The sequence below is a fragment of the Mastigoproctus giganteus genome, chromosome 4 (assembly GCF_048544385.1).
Source record: "Mastigoproctus giganteus isolate SK-2022 chromosome 4, ASM4854438v1, whole genome shotgun sequence".
NCBI lineage: Eukaryota > Metazoa > Arthropoda > Arachnida > Uropygi > Thelyphonidae > Mastigoproctus > Mastigoproctus giganteus.
The window spans coordinates 211,205,414-211,228,049 of record NC_143578.1 but is presented as its reverse complement, the minus strand read 5'-3'; the positions used below and the strand labels follow the sequence as shown (position 1 = coordinate 211,228,049).

General features: G+C 39.7%; 1 protein-coding gene across 1 annotated transcript in view; it reads right to left on the bottom strand.

The window, feature by feature from the left end:
* LOC150087376 (synaptic vesicular amine transporter-like) overlaps positions 1–21,942 on the bottom strand; it is a 60,296-nt gene extending 38,354 nt beyond the window's left edge. The window contains exon 1 of the mRNA XM_090372033.1: positions 21,759–21,942. The gene's annotated coding sequence lies outside the window, so the exon portion shown is untranslated. The remainder of the gene's footprint in view (positions 1–21,758) is intronic.
* Positions 21,943–22,636: the final 694 nt, after the last annotated feature.

Here is a 22,636-nt window from a genome sequence, read left to right as displayed (position 1 = left end):
TGTAGGGAATCTGTGCCATGCGCTGGTGCGTTCAGCCAAAGGGGGCCCCTGATCCCTCTGGCAACCTTATATCGAACCGATGAAATTAACGATCGGGGCCTCAATGATTCAGTATGACATTGCCACACTGAATCATTGATGACTACAGCTTTCATAGAGTTTCGTAAAAAAAAACAATAAACGTATCTTAATCCCTATCAGCGTCTCCGACGCTTTCGTCGCAGCAACTTTGAAAACGCAACGTTTCTGCAATTCATTTTACAGTTGGAAAATCCAGTGATATTAGCGAAACTACAAATTCTGTCGCCTCCCTGCGGGATTCTCGAATGGTCCCGCATGCTCTTTCACAACCATGCTAAATCAGTCCTCCAGGCCCTCTTGGTCCCTCACAATATGATAGTTTCGCCACTAACATACGGCGCAGATGTAGGAAACCACCGGTGGCGCCTGACCCAAAATACTATGCCACTATGTCTAATGAGTAAGGTGTTTTAATGCCGTTATTTCACGTTTAGTTAGCCTTTTTAAGCCGAACATTGTCATGCATTAAAATTCTAGTGTCCTTGAAGACATTTATCCCGTCTTTTTATTCTGATGGCATATCTTAGACGACGAAACACTTCCACCGTACAGCTATTTAGTCACAATACGAGCCTTCTGATGTAATCTAAAGTGTACGATTGCTTTGGTGAAGTGATGCTCAAAAATATCTTTCAGCATCCCTTTATCTTTTGTACGTTCGGAATTTCATATCTCATATACTCAGCTGAGCTTTATCCAATTTTCATGCATTGTTATTCGCTGGCATCCGTGTGCCGTTCGGATGGTGACTTTAATAAACAAAATTTAGTTTTGTAACATTGCTTGCCCCAGTGTTGGAACTAGGTATTTTTCTGCTCCTGGAAAATCTTAAATATGCCTCCCCACCTCCAAATTGTTTAGCTAGAATGCCTCTAGCTATATCCTTGTATGGATTAGTATTCCCTGATCTTTTTGCGCCTGGAAAAAGTGTTCCATCTGTCAAGCGCGGCCCTAAATTTTTTTTGGCTCTAGGGTTTTTGGCGCTCTTGATGTACTTTTATTAAATATTGTTATAATAAAAAATTAAATTTCGGCGCCCCTATGCTCTGCTTATCAGGCATATCGTGTTCCGCCGGCCCTGCCATCTGTCCCGTCCTTGTTTCAGACAAAGATGTTAGTTCTTTGAGCGTAAGCTTGAGGCAGTAACAAACTGTCAGAGCCTTATGGAGAAAAGTTTAAAAACTGATAATGAAAACGCTGCCGAGGCTTCCTATAGGATAAGTTACCGTATTGCACTTGCAGGAGAAAGCCATACAATCGCAGAAACCCTAATTAGCCATGTGCGGCGATGGCAACTTTTGTGCTTGTGGAACAGTCGAAAAAGAAACTTGCAACAGTTCAGTTGTCTTATAATACTGTTAAACCTCGCATTCAAGAACCGTCAGCAGATATAGAAAAACAATTGGTGTCGCGACATAAATCCAGCTTTGATTTTTCGTTGCAATCTGAAGAATCAGCAGACGTCTCAGGGCTAGCAGTATTACTTGTATTTGTACGTTATTTGACCAGAACGAAATCGAGGAAGTGTTACTGCTGTTTAAATCTCTTGAAAGTCGCGCGACTGGGGAAGAAATGTTTAATGTCATAAATAGTTACCTGATAGAACATGAAATCAGCTGATAAAAGTGTGTTACTGTGTGCACTGATGGGGCCAGAGGGCCAGGAAAAATGGCAGGGATGGGGGGTATATCAAAGAGTTGGCCCCTTCTCATTCGAGTAGTTACCACGTGTTCCATCGACAAGCGCTTTTCGCCAAAACGATGGAAAGAAGCCTAAAAACTGACTTTGTAGGATGATGCTGTAAAGATAGTGAACCACATTAAATCTAGGCCACTAATAATAGCACTAATAGGAGAGTGTTTAAATTATTTTGCGAAGAAATGGGCAATGGACACACAACACTGCTGCTTCATAAAGAAATAAGGTGGCTTTCTAGGGGAAAAGTTCTTGTTAGAGTTTTCGGAAATTTATTCTTTTTTTATTAATCACCCATTTTCCACTTTCTCACTGTTTGGTAAATACATCTTGGCTACAGAAATTGGCATACTTGGCAGACATTTTTACAAGAATTAATGAACTAAATCTTTTTAGTTCTAAGGAAACCTAAGGAAAGAGCGTGTCGATATTCAGAAGGGACAGAATTGCGTCTTCTCAACATAAACTTGAATTGTGGAAGAGGTGTGTAGAAAAAAGTCACTATGGATGCTTTCCAACTCTGAATGACTTTTTGGCAAAAAGAGAATCTAGCGTGGAAGAAACTATTTACGGTAGCATCTTCCAACATTTAAATGGTTTGCAAAAGGCGTTTCCGAAATACTTCCCATTTTCTACTGATGACGCTGCCTGGGTCGGAAATCCATTTTGTGTTTCACAGTGACCGGATGGCATGTCTGTTCAAAATTACGAGAGTGTTTGATAGATATTACATCTGATACTAGCTTGAAACAGAGCTTCCTCTGGTTGAATTCTGTAGCTGGCTTCTTCAAGAATATCCGCAAGTGTCTAAATATGCAGTGCCCAAACTTCTTACGTTCCCCGCAACTTATCTGTGAGAAGCTGGATTTTTAAGGTGTGCGACAACAAAATCTAAATATCGTTACAAACTGGATGTAGCATCCGACATGAGAATTCAGTTGTCTACAATTACTCCCAACTTTAAAGAACTTTGTAAGACGAAAGAACAACACCATTCTTTATACTAGTAGCCTCTGAGGTACGATTGATGGTATATGTACTCAAACAGTAAGTTTATTGTTATTCACTTATTTTTTGAGTCAGTCTGAAAAAGGTAGATTGTAAACATAAAATAAATCAGTTCTGAGATATAAATTTTTAACTTCGAATACCTATCACCCGGACATCCTATATTTACGTGGGCAAGGATGTGAGGATCTGTGGTTATTTTTCGACGCCGAAAGAGGTCCACAAGCAAAAAAAGTTTAGGAAACACTGCTGTAGATCATTAACTAGACCACCAAGACAAGATATCTTTCTCTCAGCTTGCCCATCGCAGTCGGCGCTCGAACACCACCCAGTTACTCGGACGCTTTGCAGCAGCGATAAGAACGTTGATATCAAATCCACACCATTCAAAATCGTCAGCAAAGACATGGTCTTTATGCGAAAAGACTTATGGTATATATTCATTCAGTGCCTAACGTCGTAAGACTGGAAGAACATTCGAATATTTATTTATTGTAATCGGACTGACGAAGAATGGCGCGGTGTGCTCTGAAGAGCCCAGGTACGGCTTGCAGTCGGATTCTCATCGAGTCCTAATATGGCGTGTAAGAGGAACCCAAAACAACCCTGTGTGCGTATAGGAACACGGGTCGGTGGAAGTGGATTTCTCGCTGGTATGCCCCTCACGGTAGTACAATTGGTATAATTACCGTCCTACCCACAATGGGTGGGTAGGACGGTAATTTTTACGGAGTTCGAAAGCGTCAGTGACGTGAGGAATTTTTATGGGTTTTGTTCACAACGTGGCTGAGTTAGTCAGTCTCGGGAGAGGTTAGCATGGGTTTTTTCTCCCGGTTTTTCATCCAGCAAACAATAAATCGACCACAGTGGACACCAATTTACAAACAGCTGTGAATTACAAGCTCCAAAAAAGATCAGTGTTTTGCTATTTTATTTACTTAATTATCATATTATATTGTACTTTATAGTTCTAGTTACGCTCATTATTTTTATTTTTAATTTAGAGAGAGTTTTTTGTAGGTTACCAGTTAATATACGTAAAACCGTTCTTTCGAACCTTGCAGCCATTGTTTTCGTATAGAGTGAGTGGTAGGGAATTAAAATTTTGAATTGTGGTAAATAGGTAGCTCCAACGTAAAACTAGATAGCGTAATACGAATCACTGAATTTAGGAACCTATTAGATAGTATAGTATTGATAATTAATTAATTAAATTTATTAATTTTCATTGTTAATTTCAATTTCATATCCCAGACTAGAGCAACTAAGCAACGTGCACAAAGTAGCAGGAGTGCTGTAACTCGGGGGAGAACCGAGATGGGCGATTCTTCAACGCATCACAGCCTAAAAAAATGCGCAACTTGTGAAATGTTTGTAGAACTCTCTGGAACAGGACATGATCTAGCCAAGGAGGATGTTTTTGTGTGTGCTAGGTGCAGAGAGTGTCAAGAAATTAGACGTCAACTCAGCGTCCTGATGGGCGCTTATGAGAGTTTGAAGGGTCAGGTAGAAGGTATTAAAATGGGGGGTCCATCAAGCTCTCAGCTGCCCAGCTCAACGCCAAAGCTCTCTCTTGTGCATCAGGCAACACAGTGGCAATCTCCAAGGCAGAATGCCTTGGAGCCCCCGAAAGTTAGTTATTGGCGGTAACTCTATTGTCAAGGAGAAGGGTAATATGTTGTGTAAAAAGGATATGTGGAACAGCACCAGGGTACGTCTGCCAGGGGCAAAAGTTGATGATGATGTAGAACAGATATCATCTTTTAAGGGCACAAAGGGTGATATTGTTGTACACGTTGGCACTAATGACATTAAGAGTAGATCTGCAGATTTACTTCACAAGTACAGGTTAATGCTGAAAAAAAGTCGCGAGTTCTGGTTAAATTTGAAAGTGTCTGCAATTCTGCCCAGACACGAAAGGAAGGAGCACATGATGAGGGCCTTGTCAATCAGTTCTGCCCTGGAGGGATTGTGTAAGGCTCATGGGGTAGAATTTTTATCGGTGTGGTCTGTGCTTGTTAACAGGAGAGACTGCTTCTACAGGGATGAGATACACTTAAATACACTGGTGTTCAAAGAAAGTGCATCACCTAGGAATTTCACATTTCTAACCCTTTTTCGCGATGGTATGTTACATTAATGACTAGCATCACAAATAGGAATATAAACAAAAGATATTTATTAATGTTAAGGCAAAGCTAAGTAATATTTGACAGGTGCTCTCAAAATATTCCAAAATGAACATTTGCAACATTTATACAACAGTTTTGGTAAACATGACAATTAGAGCTGAAATGTCATCAGAAACCCATAATTTGCTTCAGTTTATCATTTTAAATGGAAAACAAAATGAAAAGTTCTCCAGGTGCAAACTAATATTTAGTTGAACCGCCTCTGGCCCTGATGACAGCAGCACACCGTCGAGGCATTGACAAGATCAATTTCTGAAGATAATCAACTGGTAGTGCGTGGTTCCAAACACGAATTGTGGCTTCTTGAAGTTCACGAAGTATATTTGGTTTCTTTCTGGCATATTCCACACGATGCCAACAATTTTCAATAGGGTTCAGGTCCGGGCTATTTTCTGGCCAGCTAACAGTTGTAATGGACCGTTCTTCCAGCCATTTTTTCACCTGTAACAAATGTAAACACATTACTGGCGAACCTCTAATGCAGAAATGAAGCTAAAGTAGCTACAGAAGTTCCTACTTACACTTTTCGCCCCATAACAAGGAGCAGAGTCGTCCTGAAAGATGCAGTTACTTGGCAAGTTGAAATAGTCTCTAATGGTTGGCAGAAATTTGCCTTCCATATAGCCAGATATGCATTGGTATTTACGGAACCTTTCATAAACTGCAGGTGATACGAAATGCACCCCCATATCATTTGGCTGGTAGGGAATTTCACTGTAGACACCATACAGTCTGGATGGTATTTTTCACGACGTCTACGTCGAATCGTTTGTCTCCCGTCAGAGCCATGCAGGTTGAATTTCTTTTCATTCGAGAAAATAACTGCTCGGGGGTCCATTTGACATGCTCCTTACACCAAATTAATTGGGCCTTTTTCATTTTTTATGGGAGGAGGGGCTTCTTCGTAGGACGACGGACTACAAGTCCATTTTTGAAGAGGTGTCTTCTGACTGTTACTGCTACCACTCCTGTATGTTCTTCCCTTTCTCTTTTCAGCTCAGACGAAGAAGCTTTACTGTTTTTAAGGCATAAGCGCTTCAAAACGCGGTCCTGTTTTGGCGTAGACTCGTTTGCGACCGGTTCCTTTTTTCCTATCAGCAGAACCAGTATTTTTGAGTTTGGAAAGAAATCTACTCACTGTCGACTGATTCCAAGACACTTTCAGCTCGTGTACTCTGTGCAGATGAACCAGACTTAAGAGCTGCAATTGTAGTGTAGTGTTTAATAAGGACATAGTTATTACTGTTATAAATTCGTTATGCTCTTCACAGATGGTGTGAATAGGGGTAGAGTCAGATCTTGTATCATTCTATCTATGTTGTATGTATTGTCATCACTCAACAGACATTAATTTCTACATCAGGTACATGTAACTGGTTCAAAATCGCTTGGGTAGTAATTCAGTAATATTTGCGATGGATCCTAACTCAAGATCAGCATCGTGGGTTGATAGATTTACAAATGATCGTGGTCGTCAACTAGATGAATTCTTGGCTTGTTGATCTACCAGGTTCAGATAGTACTTTTTTCACTGTTAATGGAGAATCAAATATTGACTTGAGAATCTGTAACGTAAGAATAGCTGGTATCGTGGACGATTGGCGATTAAGAGCAGACTGGTTCTGCTCTGATCATCGGGCCATTGTATTTTCTGTCAGGGACATAACAAAACTAGCTCCGTCTCAGGAACAGTTACGACAATTTGCTATCGAAAATGCAAAGTGGAACAGGTTTGACGAATATATTCATGTCTGACTTGGGAATCTGGATATTTGGTAATAGGATTCCAGTTAAATGGTGTTCTGGTGAGTTAAGCCAACTTCAGAAGCAGGTTCATAAAGCGCGGAAAAGGTACCAAAGAAGTAAGCGTAACAATGGGGAGGAGGAAGTTAATGTACTTAAAGTAGAGTATCAGAGGATACGGAGTGCATACGTGCGTATGATATCTAAATCAAAATTAACTGCCTGGAGAACGTTGGTTAGAACAGTGGGCAGTGAGAACCCATGGGGAATTGTATATAAGCTATGTACTGGTAAGACTAAAATATATAATGGAGATACAGCATACTCTATTGGAGGTGTCGACCAGAAAAGTACGAGTTGGAGAGAAAGTATGTCTGCGATTTTGGATCATCTGATTGGAGATACTATCTCTAAGCAAGACGATGAGGAACAGATGTTGATGAAAAGGCTTAATCATGCTTACTCTGGGGTACATGACGAGGATCCCTTTAGCCTGATTGAACTCTGCGGTGCAGTACAACGCATAAAGAACAATAAATACCCAGGGATGGATCTCATTGAAGGAGAGGTCATTAAACGGGCTCATCGACTGATACCTTCTTGAAGCTTTTAATAGCTGCCTGCGTGACGGGGTCTTTCCATCACCATGGAAGGATGCCCTGTTAAAGCTGATACTGAAGGAACCATCTAGGCCAAAAAAGATCCACGATCTTATCGACCTATTGCCCTCCTCCCTGGATTAGGAAAGGTGTTTGAAAGGATGCTGGCGAGACGGATTACTGACTATACTGAAAAAAACTTAGACTGGTCTGGCAGACAATATGGTTTTACTCCAGGTCGTGGAAGAAGATGCGCTTTGGGCATTGCGAAACTATATATTAGGCTCGAACAGAATGTCCTTGGAATCTTTATTTACTTTGAGGGAGCTTTTGACTCCATTCAATGGAGCAGCGTTCTTATGATGTTGAGACTTGCAGGCTGTTCAACTAAGATCTTTAGGGTGATAAAGGACTACTCCACGCACCGTACAGTGACTGTTAAGTTGTCGGTTGATCCATTGTACGAGAGGTGACCAGGGGATGCCCACAAGGATCGGTTTTTAGACCACTAATGTGGAACCTAGTTTTGGAGGACTGGTTGCGTAGGGACTTCGAGCATACAGAGATGGTGACATATGCCGATGATCTTGTGTTGCTTATTGAAGGATATACATGGATGCAATTAGAAACCAGGTCACAGCAGGTTTTGTTTAAACTTAATAACTGGTGTAGGTTACATAAACTGACTGTATCAGGAACCAAAACAAGGACAATGGTCTTCAAGTATCAATTTTCGAGTAGAAGCCCCCCGGTTGTTAGAATGAATGGGTCGAGCCTAAAATCGGCAAGGCAATTAAAATATCTAGGCATTATGTTTGACGAATCTTTCAACTCACATGTTACTTATCTATCAGAAAAGGAGAAGAAATTTATTGGGATGATTACTCGAATCACTAGAGTTCGCTGGGGAATAAAAGGTAAGGCGCTGAATTTGCTGTATGAATGTGTATTTATCCTCATGGTAACGTATGGTGCACCAATTTGGTTTGAACGTGTAAGTGGAAAAGTATTTACTAGAAAGCTCAGTTCCATTCAAAGAGTAATGCTCCTTAGGATGTGCATGGCATGCAGAACTCAAAAAAAAAATCAAATTATTATTTTAGGGTTGCCCATAATTAAATACATTAACCCGTATTTGTGTCTGTAAATTGTGTATGTTCTATGGTCGATTTGCCTGTTTTGCTGGACGAAAAAATCCCAGTTACTGGGGAGAAAAACCTTGTTATCTACGCCTGAGACCGACTAAAAAAGCCCATTAAAGTTCCTCGCGTCTCGAATTCAGGCCTTTTCCACCCGGTGTGTGGAGGACGGTGACGATACCACTGTGCTACCACCAGACTTGGCATGCAGATTGTGACTGGAAAATTGCCTGTTGATCTGCATTTATTGTATTGTGCATTGGCTTACTTCATCCGCCGTGGCATTCCCTGTTGTTTTCTGAATATACAGGTTGACATTTTGGCAGATCCCAGGAAGGAAAGGACAAGAATCTGGGATGCTTTGGTAAAAGTCTGGCAAGAGCGTTGGAGTGTTTGTGATAAAGGGCAGATTACACAAATATTTTTCCCAGATTTAAGAAATGCAGCCTCGATAAAATTCAAATGGTTTGCCCCAAACTTACAAGCTATGTTCCTATTAACTGGTCATGGTTCGATTAATGCAAATTTGCATGATTTAGGAATTAATGAAAGATCTAGTTGCCATTGTGGCGAAAGAGAATCATGAGAACATATTATGTACAACTGTGAGGAGTACTGCGATCTACGAATTGAATTGGTATCTCGCGTTAGTAATCTCAGTCTTATGGCAGAAGGCTGCGAGACAATTCTAGTTGATAAAAACTTAAGGACCAACACTATTTCTAAATGTTACAACCACAAAATCTTTACTTAAGGTACTTTTTACTGATGAGAGTAGATTCAGTCTCAGTAACGATTCTAGACGTCAGCTAATATGGCGAGAGGTTGTCACACGGTAGCACACCGCAAACATCACTGAAAGGGATCGATATGGCGGTCGAGGTGTTCTCCTCTGGAGAGGCGTTATCTTGGATGGACGTACACAACTCCAGATATTGGAAGGCGGTACTCTAACCCGGTGCACGCTACTGTACTGAGGTAATCCTTCCTCATGTGCGTCTGTTCCGTGGTGAGATTGGCGCCGACTTTGTGTTTATGGATGATAACGCCACACCCCATCCCACTGCAGCTGTTGATATTCTTTTGGAAAGTGAGGACATTGTTCGTATGGAAATGGCTTGCCCGTTTCCGCCAATCTAAATCCCATCGAACACATATGGGACGCTCTGGGGAGACGCCTAGCGGCACGTCCACACCCACCAGAAAATGTTCACCAACTGAAGATGGCGCTGACAGAGGAATGGACGATGTTACCGCAAGAACTTATCAATAACATTGTTCTAAGTATGGACATGCGGTGCAAAGCCTGCATCGACATTAGGGGTGGTTATATCTCCTACCGAGGACCACCTCTTCCCTTTGTTCTATCTTTCGCAGTAATGAATCTGTATCATAGCAACCAGTGATATGTTGCCATTTTTGAATAAAGTCCCTCTGTACCGTTTTGTTTCCGTTGTTGTTTCCTTCATCATTTCTGTACCTCACGAGGTTCCTTTGGAATGCCTTTCCCATATTCAGGCCACTCCTATGAGAAGCTGCAGGTGAAAACCTGACTGGTCCTTAAATTTTGCACACCAGTGTATATCAGGCTTAATGTCAACGTTTGCAGATGATACAAAGGTTGGCAGGGATGTTAATGACAGTGTGCTACTGCAATAGGATCTAGAAATTTTGGGCTGATGGGCTGAGAAGTGGAAACTGAAGTTTAATATTGACAAATGCAAGGTACTGCATGTGGTAGAATTAACCCCAGAGAAACGTACGATCTGTGTGGTACACCACTTAGGGTGGTAGAAAAGGAAAAAGATCTGATAGTAATTGTGCTGTCAGATATGAAGTTTTCTGAGCAATGCAGACAAGCCAGGACAGGTCATGGGGTATTGTCAATGGTACACAGGAATTTTGCTAGTAGGGAAAAAGAGGTGATCATCCCTTTGTATAAGGCAATGGTCAGGCCACGCCTTGAGTACTGCGTACAGGTCTGGAGTCCTCATTTTAGGAAGGATGTAGAGTTGCTTGAGCGAGTACAGAGAAGGTTGGTTGAGGGAAACGAAAGTATCCTCTTACCAAGTTCTGCAAATTGCAGCGGCTGGAGACTAGGCACCTGCGTGTTGATCTGATTGAGGTGTATAAGGCCTTGAAAAATCCCATCAACATTGAGCGTGCTCAATGTTGATGGGATTTTTCAAGTGATGGGACTGTGCGTTCTCGACCTCCCCAAGGCAAAGGATGGGCATCGCGGGTTTCCACTATGGGGCCCTGCGGCCATAGGGTGGGAGGAACAACACAACCTAATACTTCACTACGCAGACAAACACTAAAACACACAATATATGGCGTTTACAGAGTTTGTATTGCAACACAAAGTCTACCAACGAGGAGTTGGGGGCCACCCGGTACCACTTGACAATGAACGCTGTATGACAATCAACACACTCATGTGCGCATGAGCCAGTCGCGCAGTTGCTATGTGATGTAGCCTGATTTGGTCTTAAATTCCGCAGCTCAGCTAGAAGTAGAAAGCACTACGCTTGTTCATGAAAAATTATGATCATTGTTTATTGAATATCTCTTGTAGTTAGACGATCTGGAGTAGTGGGAGCAGCGAATTTTCTCCATGAGTTATTTTAGAACTTTTTAGTCGCACAACATGGAAATCAGCGCGCGCGCACTTCTACAGGTGCGTGCGTGTGTGAAGATTTTTGCGTTGATCTGATTAGTATGGGAATACCTGTGCTCGTAGCAGATCTGTGGCCTGGTTACAGATGCCCTTGCTGGTAACTAGTTGGTGGCAGCCTGCTGCCTGCCAGCTAGGTTAAGTGGCCACTCAGACAACCCAAACAAGATAACCCAGCACTACACTGATTGAATTAATTGAATTATTTCTTGTTTATACTCCGGCACAACCACCAGGTCAGTGGGCCTTTATCTATACGGTATCTACCTACACACTTTATACTGCGATGTTGCCATAGTTTGGTTTTGACTGCATTCCACAATAATAAAAAAATAATAATAAATAAATAAAATCAAAGATATCCTGTTCACGGAGATTATTCGATTTAGAAATACCAAAATGGACACTGGCCAGCATTTTTAGAAGAAATCGAAAGATTTTATGTTCGCCCATTTTTTTTTTTTTTTTTTTTTGATGGAATGAAAAAGCTGACAACTGAGAGTGAGTGCATGCACTACATGCTGACCTGCATTTAATCGTCATAGGTTTCTGAAAACTGGGATGAGGGTTCTAGGTTTTATGATGTCATATGTTCTTGTACATGATTGCTGCTCTTTTGAATCGACTGAATGGTTTTTTTTTGTTGTTGTTTTTTTTTTTTTTTTGGCTGATTCTGTTTCGCACTCGGCTAAGCGGCTGATCACTCAACGCAAACAACGTAACCTAACACCACACCACGCGAACATAGACGCCACCGTAACTGATTGACTTTTCTGGGTACAGTATCTTTACCTATACACGGGTATGGTTACCATTGTCTAGCCCGGGCCCCTCCACACTAGAAATAAACAAAATCTCTTTTCTTGTAACACTGCACATTCAACTCAGTATTCCTATCTTTGCCACATGTAAGCTCTGTTCCTGTTGCCTCTTTGCTGGCCAACACTCCGCTCCATACATCAGTGTTGGTCTCGCCCGATCGCATAGCACCCCATTTACCTGCCTACATCCACCCTGCACCTGTTCTACTCGTTGCATCCTCATCAGTCTCTGCATTTCTCTGCTGTAGGTTAGTACAATATTGTCAGCAAATATCAAACGCCACGGGATTTCCTCTCCTGCACCTTGACTGTTAGCTAATTCAAGATGATAATAAACAGATTTGGAAACCTGGTTTTAGGCCCACGCTTACTAGAAACGTTCCCATTTCCCAACAAACACTTCTTACACTCTTAATGGCTCCTTCTTAGATATCCTGGTCAGCCTTAATATACTCATATAGGATCCTCTTTCTTCTCATTTACTACTAGATTACTTCCCTTGGGACTCCTGTCTATCATAGGTCTTCTCTAAATAAATAAAGATCATATGAATATTAGTCCTCTCCTCTTTTAAACTTCATCAATTGCCTCAGTGTAAAAATTTCCCCAATAGTCGATATTTTTGGTATAATTGTTCCAATAATTGACATTTTTAGCATAAAACCAAATTTATTCTCCGAAATTGCAATTCTTTTCTTACTATCGCTCCGCAATCCTCTCTCACAGCTTGTATGTGGGAAAGGATCTACCATCCAATCTCTTTTTCTCCCATTACAGTCCATACTTCACCTGGTATACCATCTGAACTTACAGCTTTTGTTGTTTTTATCTTTGCCATCGCCTCTTTAACGTCTGGAGTGGAGACTTGTTCAATCAAACCCATATTCGGCGCTACCTCACTGATTGGTACTCGTGCTGCCCCTTCATTCAGCAATTTTATATCCTGTTGTTTACTTCTCCCCTTTCCACCAAGATTCTTTGGCTCTCATTTTTGATACAACTGTCCTCCATGACGGTTTAGTGGTTTCGCCATTCGTTTAGAGCAGGGGTTCTTAACCTTCTTAGTTCCACGGACCCCTTCTCAGAATAATGTTTTTAATGCATAAAATAAAATTACAAAAAAACTAGTTTAATGAAATAGTTACCAAAATTAAAAAAAAAAACATTATACAGTAATATATGTGTTTCTTTCTTAACACATTGAATAATAATACAATACATTTAAAATATAGGAAAGTTTAAGTTAAATTTTATTTTTTAAGGACATATCAGTGTGAAGACGAACTGTGGTGTGGTATTTGACAAGGCAACACGCATGTCATGTTGGACATCTAATCGATTTTGATTTTTTGTTTTCATTGTTACAAGTGCTGAAAATCCCGATCCGCACAGATATATTGTTGCAAATGGTATCAAAGCTTCCATGGCTCGCTTTACAAGACGAGGGTAGGCTTCTCTCAGGGAATACCAGAATTCTCCAAGGCTTTTTGAGGTAAACTCCAATCGTAGTAAGTTTTTTGACCTAAGATCAATGAGTTCATCTTTGGTTAAGTCAACATCTTCGATACAGTTTATATCAGAAAGAAAAGGATTTCGGATCCATGGTTCAATTTTCATGCCATCAAGATAGAAATAACTTTTAAAAGAGTTCTGTAATGGAGAGAAGTTTGCATTTCAACTACATCTTGGTAAAGCACTTCCTGCAACAGTGGAAAGTTTGCAAGAATGTCGGTCTCTACTCTCTTCTTCCATATTGGTAACTTGGCCAAGAAAGCTTGTAATATTTCAGCTGCATCCATAATGGTGACTTCATGCCCTTGAATGGAAAAATTTATCTCATTCACATGGTGAAAAATATCTGCCAGGTAAGCCAACCCATGGATAAAATCCTTCCTTTCAAAATGTTCCAAGAGTGGGGTTTCTCTTTCTTCCAGAAAAAGTGAAACTTATGCCTTTAGTTCGAACAAGCGCTTCAAGACTTGTCCTCTTGAAAGCCAGCGCACTTCTGTGTGGTAGAGAAGCACTTCATATTCTACTCCCATTTCTTGACAAAATCTTTTAAAAATACGATGATTCAGAGAACTTCTTTTGATAAAGTTGATAACTTTTATGGCTGTTGACAATACTTCTTTCAGGGTTGTTGGAAGAGTCTTTGTTGCCAGTGCATATCTGTGTAAAAAGCAATGAGTGACGACGACTTGAGGAGCTTCTTTTTTCATTAAAGTAGAAAAACCAGATGTATTACCAAGCATCGCAGGAGCTCCATCAGTGCAAAGAGAATGAAGTTTTCCTTTCCATTCAAAGTTTCGTTTGTAAAAAAAACTTTTTACATTTCGAAAACGTCGACGGCCTTTGTGGTTTCCGAAAGAGACTCACAAAATAAGAATTCTTCTTTGATGGCGTCAGCATGCACATAGCGAACAAAAAAAAAAAGGAGCTGGCTACATTGAGAAATGTCTGTAGTCTCATCTAATTACATACTGAAGGGGAATGGCGAGGCTGCCATTTCCTCAATGACCTGCTTCAAAATATTAAAAGACATATCAACTATTCTAGAATGTATTACATCATTTGACAAGGGAACAGCTTCCAGTTTTTTTCTCTGTTCCAGTCCACAGACCAGTTCGACCATTTCCAGTGCACATGGCTTTAATAAAGTCTCTCCAATAGTGTGGGGCTTCTTTTGCTTGGCAATCCGGTAAGCAACTTTATAGGATGCTTCAAGAAAAAGTTTTCGTGAAATGGCAAATCCAAGTTTTGGAAGTGTCCCTGCTTTTTCGAATTTAGATTCTTTCGCACGAAAAAAACCAGCATCTTTAGATGCATTTTCAGCATGGACAGACTTGAGATGGTCTTTCAGTTTTGCTGGCTTCATACTTCCTTTCGCAAGAATTTTTCCACACAAAAAACACTGCGGTATTTGAGTCCCGTCAAGTTCATTAATGCAAGCGAAACCAAATAATACATAGTTTTAATCATACTTCCTTTTCTTCGACATTTCAACTTAAATTTGGTCTGTAACAAATGTTAAATAATTAATGTAAAAATAATTAGTGCAATATTAGCAACTAAGAAAGATATATACGAAGACTATGCATCGACAGACACACGGTACGGTGGACGTGCATACACGCCTGCAGCACTGTAGGGGCCTCCACCGTTGGACCGGTATACACGCACATAGCATCGAAAAGGTTAAATTACACACTTCAACTGTTATCTAAACCGTAGGGCGTGTTTGGACATACCTGGTTTACACTCATAGCCAGCGTGTCTATTTGTGTTAAAAGTGGCCTACTAGGCCCTGATTTGCCGGATAGTTTGCCAACAACTTCATATCCACAGTTACTTGTGCTGATAAGTTGCAGATGTCTTGTTACCAGTTCTATGATGCTAGCCGGCACGATAAATTCTCCATACTTTTGGTTGGTATGCCAGTGGCGCATATCCTTTATCAGCCTTCAGGTCCACTCCTTCTCTATGAATCATTAATAATCGTTCGAAATTGTGCGAAATCGGAAGGGCTTTTGCAAGGAGATTCCTCCTAGCAAAAGCCCTTCCGTTGATTAACTCCCTCCAGTGTCCACGTTCGCAGCAGAAGACAACTACAGACGCTCACTCGCGGATTGGATTGCACCCTAGTGTGATGTATTAAGGTCTGTCTGATAACGTGTACACGTTATATGTGTATGTGTGCTGCGTTTGCGGCCTATAAATGACCAGTTAGTCATTTTGCCCACGATGTGTGTCATCATATCAATATGAGTATGTTAAATGTTGGCCCCAGTTTTGCAGTATCCAACAATGTCAGTTCTTTTGGAAACACGTGACTGTTGTTAAAATTGACTGCTATTATGTCAGTCAGTGCTATGAAATCGATATTGGAGAAAATATTGCAAACATGATGTAGTAATCTTATTCTGTAATGTGAATGTCACACACTGCTAATGGCAAGATGTCTCCTAAATTTTACACCAGCGCATAATTATATCTATAGTATATTTTTTATCAAACCGTTGAAATTGTTCCCGTGTTCTTTGTTCTTAAAGACAAAGTGAAATTGATGATCACGGGGAGATTCTTGGGTTGTATGGTATCTGTACCATACAACCTTACTAAGCTTACTAAGTTATACGAAGCACCTCTCGTTTGAAGAGGTATTTTGTATAACTTAGTATAACATAACTTTCCTCTCGTTAGAAGAAAAAAGTTAAAGAAGCAGTTATTTTTGGTCTTGCAAAAGACTTGCAAATAAGTATTACATCTTACTATTTAAGATAATTTTAGTTAATTTCTTAAATTTTATTAATATTTTCATTATTTGGTAAACAGTTAAAGAATTTTCTTTAAACTTTACTAAAGTTGTTTGTCTGTTTATTTTATGAGTAAAACTAAATATTTTGAAACTGTTGAAATGGGACAATTCAGATTATAATTTTAGAGCTATCAAAATCATTCAAGTGTTATGTTTAGTGTACTTCATTTACAAACTGAAATTCTGATTTCAATTTACTGATTTCCTCGAATAAGTAATGTTTCACCAATGGAGAAGACTATTATTACTTATTCTCGGCGGATACCATCACCCACACGGCACCGTTTGTAAAATGGTATGGGATAAAAAACTGTGTTATCCACACATCTGTCCCTATTAGACTTAGGAAAGCAAAAAGGTAGAGGAAAGTAATAGTAGTAGGAGAGGAAGCAGAAGAAATGCCGTCGAAAAAGGAAAGGGGCTGTTACTCCTCACTCATAAATCCCTCGAATAGGCAACGCTTCCCCATTAGGGAAGAGTGTTGTTAGCTATTCTCGGTAACTTTGGTAGCATCGGGGCCCCATAGACGGCACCGTTTGAAATATGGTATGGGATAAAGATCTCGGTTATCCTCATACTGTTCCTATTAGACTTAGGAAAGCAATAAAGATGTAGGAAGGTGATAGTAGGAGAGGTAGAGGAAGGAAATGCCGTAGAATGAAGAAAAGGACAGTTACTCCTTCACCTCACACTACTCAAAAGCTCACAAATTCCTCGAATAGGCAACGCTTCCCCAGTAGAGAAGATTGTTGTTACCTATTCTCGGAAACTCAGCGGCCATCAGGTCCCCCAGACGGCACCGTTTCAAAGCTGGTACCCTGGTATTACAATGATGACACTCCAGTTATGAAGTATAACTCCACAATATGAGAGATGCCTGATGGTGTGTAACTAGTTATCAGACTGAAAGCATTTTAGGGCTAAACCCTCATGTTGCGTCAAAGTTTACTGACGAACAAGTTAGTGCAAATGCATCGTTTTAGTATGCACCAGTCTACTAAAATAGCTAAAAATTGGCATCATGTAGAGGGCTCTGTAGCAAGTTCTAAGGCTCGCACTGAAGAGAAATTTGGACAACAGGTACAATAAAGAATGCGCTCGCCATTTATTGGAAAAAAAAAAAAATTAGTTACAAAATTTGTCACTGTATGGCGCGTAACTATCTTATTTACGATTATGCAAATAACTTACATTATTTGCATAATCGTAAGTTATTTCCACAGCGCCACTACTCAGCTCTACTGTATTGTATAAAAGCAAATCAGTCTCTTCAAAATCATACAGTAGATGTTTGCCGGCACTACAGTAGCAGTGCCATGCAGGAAAAGGCGCTATTAGTGAAGCTGTACTATCAGAACAGCAACAATGCCGCTGCGGCTATCAGAGAATTCCGGCGTCAGAAGCACATAAGGCCCACGTGGATCTATGACTGTTTGTGCTGTCTCAAAATGATCGCGAAATTTGAAGCGATAGGACGGACATCTTGGTGTTCAACCAGGTAGAGGTCGAAAACGAGTGGACTCCTCTCGTGTTGAAGATGTAGCTATGGCTCTCGTGGATTTATCGAGTTAATCTCCATGTGGTAGCGCAAGTGTGCCATCTGTTTCTCGTGAAGTGGACATGCTGTATTCCACTGTAAGGCTAGTAAGCGTCAGGTGTTGCGGTACTATCCTTACAAGATGCACATGCTACAGCAGCTAAAGCATGGTGATGCAGATACAGTAGACTCTCGATTTTCCGGGATAAATGGTAAAAAACAAATCCCGGATAATCGATTTCCCGGTTAATCCAAAAATACAAAGGTCCCCGACATACGTAAGAGATACGTCCAGGACTTCTTACTTTGTCGAGTTTTACGTAACTCGGGAATGACTAATAACATATTGCTACTATATTATTATTATTGACAAATCCTAATTCCGCGCGATACTTGTTAATGTCTGGCCATTTTGATACATCCTTATTATAATGATTCCTTAGAGCAGTGGTTTTCAACCGGGTGCCACGTAATTTGGGTTTAAGTTACTTAAACTTATTATTATTTTTTAATTTATATGTTTATTTCATTATAAAATGGTGTACAGTATCTTTTTAATTTTGTGGTGATCTATATATAATTGATGTTTACTTAGTATTTCTATATAAAGAATAAAATTATATACTGTATATATATATAATTTGTATTATGAAATGTAATTTTTATAATTATATTGTAATAAATATCATATAACATATATATTTTTTAATATTATATATATTGTGTTCTTACTGAAGACTATAAAAATGATATTTGGCAAAGTTTACCGTATTAGGTACCTGACAGTTGTGCAACGTTAATGCTATTGCACATAGGGCAATTAGGCATTATACGTGCCTCCGTAGCCGAGTGGGCAGGAGCGGGAGTGCAGTAGCACACGCTCTTTGAGTAGACCGGGGTTCAAGCCCCTGACTGCTGAATACGGTTGATCTGCCAACCCGCACTGGACCAGCGTGGCAGATTATGGTCCGTTTCCCTCAACATGAATTGTTGAGGAGGCTTCCATCCTGCAGTGGGTTGATAATGGCTGCACTTTACTTTTACGTGCATGAAATTATATTAGTCGATTTTATTTAATGGTATCTATCTGTAGGGGTGCATAAGGATCAAACTAACAAGTTAGTAAAAGTAAACTAGCTTTAGTCTGGAAGGCCTATATAAAATTATATTAATGAAAATTAATATAATTTTATATAGGCCTTTCAGAGGCTCCCCAGAGCTCCCCAGGAGCTCACATTCACCCCCAGGGACTCACATCTGGTGAGTATGGGCTTGGCACACCCAGGGTCCTGAGCTGGATATCATCATTCTTCTCTTTCTTGGTGATTTCCTTCTACTTCTCTCTCTGGGTAATTCAGAATTTTTTTTTTTTTTTTTTTTTGCCTGGTGCAGCATAAGCCTCAGGCTTCCTTGCACCATATGGTTAATAATAATAATAATAATAATAATAATAATAATAATAAAATGGAAATAAAAATAAAATGATGATGAACAATGAAATTGTAAATATGATAATAAACAATGAAAATTGTAAATATGATAATAAACAATGAAAATTGTAAATAACATTCTCTCACTTGGTCATCGGTCCGCTACTTCTTCGGGGGCTTTGAGCAGACCGATAGCCAGACTAAAAGATTGTCTTATACCTACCCGTTTCTGTTGTCCCCATTCCAGTTTTGCCTGGAAAAAAAAAAAAAAAAAAAAAAAAAAAATTTACTGTAAAAAAATTCCGACATCCCTGACATAAATAACGGAACAAAATTTGTCCTTTTTCGCTGCAAAGGAATACAACAATCGTATCGTCGCGACGCACTAAATTAAACTAAACATTTTTTCTTTTTTTCTTTTTAAGCGGCGGGTGTGAAGACAGCGGGGATTGCAAGATAATAGGTACACTATCTCTCAATGCCGCTTGTCGCTTATTTACGACTTGCAAAATATCTGTTTATACCTAGAAAGTTATTGATTTTTTTTTATTTGGAGTCTTGAAGTGTCCCGGTTAATCCGATCCCGGTTAATCGAGAGTCTGCTGTATTCGTTTCACATACGCACTTCAGTTTCTGGCGCGAATGACAGTGAATATCACTTGGCCATGGAACATCCTTTGGAGTGATGAAGCGCACTTCTGCTTAAATGGACAAGTGAATATGCACAACTGTCGCATTTGGGCAACAGAAAGTCCTCGAGTTATCCAAGAGGTCCCATTGCATTCTCCAAAAGTGAAAGTGTGGTGTGGATATACGGCCATATTTTTTTTGAACAGGTAACACCGACTGGACCCTGCAACTGTTCTGTCACTGGACAACGATATTATGAAACGTTGGCAAATTTCGCAATACCAGAGCCGCAACAACGCGGATGCCTTCAGGATACCCTATTCATGCAAGATGGTGCATCACCCCACATCGACCGTTGTGTCTAAAGATTGCTAAGGCAACACTTCACAGACGAATGGGTCATCAGCCGTTGTTTCCAGACACCTTGGCCACCCCGATCACCGGACCTCACTCCATGCAACTTCTGGTTTTGGGGTTTTTTGAAAAACCAGGTGTATCGAGAAGGATATCAAATTCTGATAGAACTGTAGGACAGCATTAGACGTCATGTGCTGGCTATTCCAGTTGATATGTTACGTTCTGCTGTAGAAAATGCTGTTCTTCGAATGGAAACTGTTGTTGACAAAAATGGAGAACACATTGAACAATTGTAACGCTGTTCAAGTGATTTGTATTGCCACAGCGCCGTATAGCGACAAATTTTGTAACTAATTATTTTCCCCAATAAATGGTGAGCGCATTCTTTATTGTACCTGTTGTCCAAATTTCTCTTCAGTACGAAATTTCTCTTTAACTCGCTCCAGAGCCCTCTACATAGGGGTACTTTAATTTTAACAACACTGTATATCTCATATTGTGCATACCTTCACGAGTTGCCATGATATTGCACTACCTCGAATAAGTAACGCTTCGCTAATGGAGGAAGACTATTGTTACTTATTCTCGGCCGATACCACCACCCAGACGTACCGTTTCGAAGTTTATTGGCTTCTCATCGGTCGGTGGGCAGGCACCCCGGCGTTGCGATAATGACAACCCAATTATGAAGTATAACTCCACAGTAGGTTGTTGCGTACTAAAATGATGCATTTGCACAAACTTGTACGTCAGTAAACTTTGACGCAAGACGAGGCTTAAGCCCTAAAATGCTTTCAGTCATGGTGTGACATTTAAGTGAAAGTAACAAACAACAGTTATAACAGCAATAGTCAGGGGGAATATTGCACTTAAAAACATGTCAATATTATTAAAAGTTTCGTTATACATAATAAATGATATTTTTGGTGCTATCAATCGCTTAGAAATTATTGGACTTGTTTGGAACAGAGGTGGATAGACTCAGAGTCGGCACGTTCACTTGACATTGAAAAGCCGGGCAGTCAATTTTAAAATTAAGTAATTTATATTTTTTAAAAAAGTGTGGGGGGGATAAAAAGCATTTTACTGTAACCAGAGTGAGAAAGAATCCGTGCAATCCACGTTGAAAACATTTGTAGCTATTCTGTATATCTTTTGTACAAAATATTTTCTGCAATTTCACAGTAAGTTAAATGGTTGTACAACTATTAAAAGTGCTTTGAGTTGAGTAAACTGTTTATCCCCCCCCCTTTTTTTTTTCTCTTTCTCACATTTTAAATCGTACTTTGTGACAATTATTTGTACGTTCTTTACAAATAACAATGGTCTTAATATATGGGGAATATTATAAGGAATTTCTAAATCGCATAAATCTCCTGTTAGAAACAGAAACTGATTTGATTTGATTCGAAAAAAATTATTCGAACTGTTTTATTTTCGTTAGATGATTTCAAGACAGAACACCGATGCAAATATAATAAAAACTTCTTCATACGAGGCAATTTGTAATGAATAAACATCGTGAAATTCTTACCTGCTTGTCAAAAGGGTGTAATAGAGAAACACCGATATGAAGATATCTTTCCAGTTGTTTGCTTGCTTTTATTATCTTTCTATCGCGGTTTTGTCTTTCCCACCTTCAGCTGAAGATTCCCGCATCACATAGAAACCGAGCGCTACCGTTTTACTTTCTATTCCCAGTGATGTGCGCGACGGAAGCGAAGAATCGCGAAAGTCAACTCCTTCAATGCCAAACTGTGGAGTCGATTCTGTGATGACGTCACGCGATACTGTGATTATCGCGGGCCATAGAACGATACTCATATGAGTTTCCTTAACTGTTTTAACTTAACTCAATATTTTTGTGTTGGTGTGTGGGGGAGGGAAGGAGAGAGGGAGGGGAGTTACAGTCATAGATGAGTTAATTTCCCAGCTTCGAGAGTCAGTCTTGTTAATTATAGTAATAGATGTTCACAGTAAAATTTAATATTTTTATAACTAATTTTATAAATAGTAATTTTAAAAATATTATATTATATAATTTTTTATACAGGCAGTTCTCGACTTTACGAGTTAATTCGTTGCTAGCGCGCACTCGTAAAGCGGGAATTTATTTCCCATAGACATAAGGTTAAAAATAGGGGTTACGTTCGCAACAATGAAATTAGTTAGCTAATTAGTTTATGTTTAAACAATGATTGATTTATCCAAATAAATGAAAATATAGCCTGTAAAATCAATCAAATTATAATAATAGAGAAAATATTTATGACTTAAATGTTAAAGAATGTTTATTCTTCATCATCATCATCGACTAAATGCACACTCGTTGATCACTCATTGGCTCGGCACTCGTTGGTTTGTTGCACGAGGAGTATTCTTCAGAAATGCTTCAAGAGGCGTTTATTTCCA